This window comes from Pygoscelis adeliae, unplaced genomic scaffold (genome assembly GCF_000699105.1).
Source record: "Pygoscelis adeliae isolate BGI_AS28 unplaced genomic scaffold, ASM69910v1 Scaffold311, whole genome shotgun sequence".
In the NCBI taxonomy this organism is placed as follows: Eukaryota; Metazoa; Chordata; class Aves; order Sphenisciformes; family Spheniscidae; genus Pygoscelis; species Pygoscelis adeliae.
In genome coordinates, this window is record NW_008824118.1 from 1,009,180 (window position 1) to 1,013,920 (window position 4,741).

The following is a 4,741-nucleotide window of genomic DNA, read 5'->3' on the forward strand; positions in this document are numbered from 1 at the left end:
TTCATTTTGAATAATAATGAGAATGTTTCATTTCTCTTTTGTCTGATTGCTGACATGAAACAGCGATCTGTTTGAATGAAGAGAGGAGTGCATACACTAGAGTTCATAATTTTTTTTTTTTTGTAATGGAAATAAAAATGAGAGGTTGCTGCATCTGAGAGCTGACCCAAAGCCTACTGAAGTAAATCAAAAGAATTGCTGTCTCTTCTGTGTGTTTTGTGTCAGGCCCATTGTGAAATGCAGATGTACCTGCATAGTTACAAGTAGCAGACTTTGTTTTCTAGTATTGGTAGTTTTTTCAGGTTCTCCAGCCTCTTCAGGGAGCTTTTTGTTGGGCTGTCCTGCCTCAGTTCTTACTAAGGAGTTAGGAATATAAACTCAACCCCCGTGTTTTTAGATTTAATGTCTTTATTTTTTAAATCTGGGTACAGAGTATTCATCTGTCAGCAGCAAGGCTTAATTTTTTTTTTTTTTCCCAAGGAATCTCATTTCTCACTCTGCCGTAGAGAGATTTGTTGAGATTAATTTGCAGGCTGATTACAGCCCTTATTGAATAAATAGGTCTCCAGACTGTGTTTAAATAACCTTCTGAGTGTACTGATGAGAGACTTCCACTGGTGCTCACCTGCTGTTTATTTTCTTGCTGACAGAATTACGCCGTCAGGGCTGTATCTTGGTGTTTAGTGCTGACCTGCTAATGCTAAGGCTGCCTGGCTCTTCACCAGCCCACCCAAAGCCGGGACTGGGGCTCGGGATTTTTTGGATGTAGCAGGATGGAAGAAACACGGTGTCCGTGTCCCGCCTTGTTTGAGGCTTTCTGCCCTTTTCTGCGTGCTGCCCTGATGTCTTGGGGACAGAGGTGGCACCCAGCCTCGGTCTCTCATCTGGCTTGTCTGAAGATTTCTGATGATCTGCCCCTTGTTGTTTTAATGTATCAGTGGAAGGGGGTCGAGTGAGTGGCAGTAGCTGTGCATTTCAGTAGCTACATCACTGTGTCTGCAGCAGCCACCCTGCCACTAGATATGTGATTACAAAGACTTAGCAGAAATTAAATTTGCATTAGTCTCAATAAATTAAATTCACAGAGCCTTCCTACAGCACAGTGCCAAAGTGCGTGCGGCTTGCTAGTGCATTAGCAGTGTAACTAATGAGCGTCTGTGAGGCTGTGAGCCATCTCCCTGTGTCCTTCCCCAGCTGCCTGGGAGAGGAAGGACCGTTTCCACAGGGTGGCAGTGTGTCCCTGTGGGAGTGAGGTCCTGAGCACCCACTGGTGAACACTGCAGACCCATGCGGAAGCTAGTGGGCTTTTCTGCCTCTCTGGTCTTTCTGTGTTCCCCTTGTGGCTCTGCTGCACCCCTGTATGAAGCTCTGCAACTCTGCCGAGCCCCGGAGCAAAGCTGAGTGGTGCTGGAGGGGAAAGAAGAGGGGGGAGATCTTAGCGAGTGCTTACATCTTTGCAGGTAGCGTTCACCCAGGGCTTGGGAAGCTCTCTGCAGCATTTGCCATAGACCCAATTCACAGAGTCAGGGATGCAAATACTGCTGGGGCTATCCAGGACAGTCAGCAGACAGGCAGAAATCAAACGTTGCCTTCAGTCGATCCCATTACCCTTAGTGCTGCTGAGCACAGAGTGTGGCCCGGAGCATTTGTTTTATCTGGATAGGAAAATAGCCCTTCAAGGGGCAGACATCAACACGTGAGGAGGGACACTTCTGTCTTCTATATGATCAGCCTCAGAAAACTTCCGAGGTGAGACCTGATTGCTCCTTTCCACTCCCATGGGGGAGCCATCTTTTTGTTTCATTAAGTTTTTTCCCAACAATAAGGACGCTTTGGTAAACACCGTAAGGCCTTCAGGATGTGATTCTCGGTGTGTCACTGGTAGTGCTTTGAGAACAGAGACTTTACTCTGGCTAGAGATGGAAATGGAAACACTAACGTGATCTTGCTCACGTTGTGTCTTTCTGTCTGTTCATTAACACTGAAAAGAGTTTTGCTTTTGTACACCCATCTGCGCAAAGGTTCATCTCTTTCTTCTTCCTTGTTCCTTTTGTCAGATCTGAGGTTGCTTTTAAAGTTGGGACCCACAAAGACAAATATGCCAAACTGTGATTAAAAGTGTGGTGCTCCCCATGGGGTCTGTTTGCAATATTCATATATTCAGTACTTTGCCAGGCAGGCAGATATATGTACCTTGCCTTTTATTCCATCTTAGCTCTGGTTTGACCGTCTGTCACACATCCCATTAATCTGCCATCAGCTGCTAGTAAAGACTAGATGTGGAGACAGTAGCCTGATTTCCAGTTATGTACTGTCAGTGCATGCTGACCTGGGAGTGGTAGTTTATACTTACTACAGGGTTCCTGTATGCCTTCAAACTGGGGCAAATTCCTTGTAAATAAGAACCAGCATCCCAAGCTGTGATTCTCTTCTTTGGTGTAAATCAGGAGCATCTATCTCTGTGGGTCTGGCTGCTGTAGAAGGTGAGTCAGGTCTGTTAAATCCAGGCAGATTAAGGTTATTGAAAGTGAAATTTTTCAAAGGCAAAAAAACTTCTTGAAACTCCCATCCTTTGACTCTCAGCTGCCACACTCCAAGCACACAAATAATTTTATATTGTATCAAGCTGTGATCAGGCAAGGTGATCCTGAATTTCAGCGTTGATCTTATACTTTCCTGTAGCAAAGGTCCCTTTGTCCTGGTGAGTTGAAGCCCTGGAAGGAGTGCTAAGTACCAAGAGTTGTGACTGCCCATGTTCTAGTTAAGTGTAGCAGTACGCTGTGGATGGGCTCAGTGCTCACTCCTAAGGCTGATGGCGCCTTCATTGAGTTTTTTCCCAACAATAAGGATGCTTTGGTAAACACCGTAAGGCCTTCAGGAGTTACCACCATTTACAGGTGGGGACGAGTGACAGGTTTACTGGGACTGAGGGGGACAAAGGGACCCAGCTGCAGCACTCATCTCCTCAGAGTGGATGTACCTGACATCCTGGATTAACTGCCGCAGATGCTGCTGTGGATGGTGGGGGAAGCTGAAGGAGAGAGGTAGCACCACCATGAGTGAGAGAGCTGAACACATCAGAAACAGTTAAAACAACTAAGTCAAATCTGTGGGCTGTTAGCCTAAAAGAATCATGACCAGACCATTGTTGATTTATTCCTATAGAAAGGGATGCCACAGCTAGGGTCTCCCTACTTGGAAGGGAAATGAAATCAGTCTGGGGCAATGTCAGGAACCTCATGACTACCGCGTAGGAGTAGTTTATCTGCAGGCTGGTTCCTTCCTCCTGTGCTTACACCAGCTTTAATCTGGTGCAGTAATACCATCTTCACTGATGATACTCTGAGTTTGCATTATGTGACCATAGCCTTCTTCAAAGCTGGGCTTCACAAGATTGTCTGGAATGAGGAGAGGAGAAGGTTGGCTTGCAAAGAGCCTAATTTTGGCCTTGCATGCTTGCTTCGTTTTCTGTAGGCAGTGCGATCCCCACAAATGAAGTGCTGGTACAGTGCTGGCCACTGTGTCTTCCTCTTGTCACCTTGTGGCAAGGTGTCTGAGACTCCACTCAAGCAAGGTGGCAGTGACGAGACCTTTCTTATGCAAGGAGAGAAAATGTCTGCCCTGGCCCACAGAAAGCCTGCAAGGAGTCACCTCTGAGGAAATGGATCCCTGCTTTTCTTAGGCAGCATCTCGGGAAGGGTACTCTGTCATTAGGCAGTGTGCTAAGTACCACCTGCCCATATTGTTCTGCATAAGTAAATGTCCTCTGCATCTGCAGTGTCCAAGGTACATCATTCATGGAGTCAAGGGCATCACCCAACCTCTAATGTGGGCTGACTCTGGTGGCTGTGTTGCCTCATGACATGAACACTGGATGCGAGGGGATTGTACCTGGCTGTGTGTCTTCTGGTAGGAGGTGGTAGCTCTTTGCTGACCCATTGTGCTGTCAGGGAGCCCCTCCATCATGCTGAGGGACCTGGGATGCTCTGCGGGGACGTGGCTAGAGCCATCCCAGCAGGGGCTGCTGATGGAGGTAGGATGCCAGTCCTGCATAAAAGATCTGCTTTTTCTCAAAGGCTGTTTTTTGGCTAGGCCTTATCTCCTAGAGAAGGACTGTAATGAAGTGACCAAATTAAGTGGGAGCTGCTGGTGCTGAACTCTTCTGAAGAACCAGTCCCCCTTAATTTCCTAAATGATCTGAATTCTTGATCAGGATTGCTGGGATATGCAATTTCCTATAGAACCTGCAAGGTAGGGTTTATCTCATTTTGCTGTCAGTTCCCTGCACTTTAATTAAGGATATTCCCCCCCCCCCCCCCCAAACCCCCCCACATCCTCCAAAGCAAACACTCAATTTAAAGAGAATTACAGGCATCTTGCTTCATCCATTCCAATCATTTTAGGTATTTAGTGGAGAGAAGGGAGTGAGCATCAGGTGGCTAACTTCCCCCCTGCCCCATTTACACAGAGGAAATCAAACTAATCAGACTGCTGTGTACACCCTAATTGCTCTCATCTGCAGTCTCCACACTTCCTCCATTTCATGGCTGAGGCTCTTCGGCAAGGAATTCCCACCTTCCTGCTACTGCTGAATGGAGATGGGAGCCTGCTGAATTTGGGGAAATGGGAGCATGTGGCAGTGTGCCAGAAGGGCCCCAGGAGGACAGCGTTGACTGCTGGAGCACTCTGAGGCTGCAGGCAGAGGCGGTGGGTGGAGGGGACCAAGTGTCTCTGCTCCCCA

The 4,741-nt window shown here is 47.3% G+C and overlaps 1 protein-coding gene across 1 annotated transcript in view; it reads left to right on the forward strand.

Moving 5' to 3' along the window:
• LOC103925584 (PH and SEC7 domain-containing protein 3-like) overlaps positions 1-4,741 on the forward strand; it is a 76,924-nt gene that overhangs the window by 26,057 nt on the left and 46,126 nt on the right. The window lies entirely within an intron of this gene.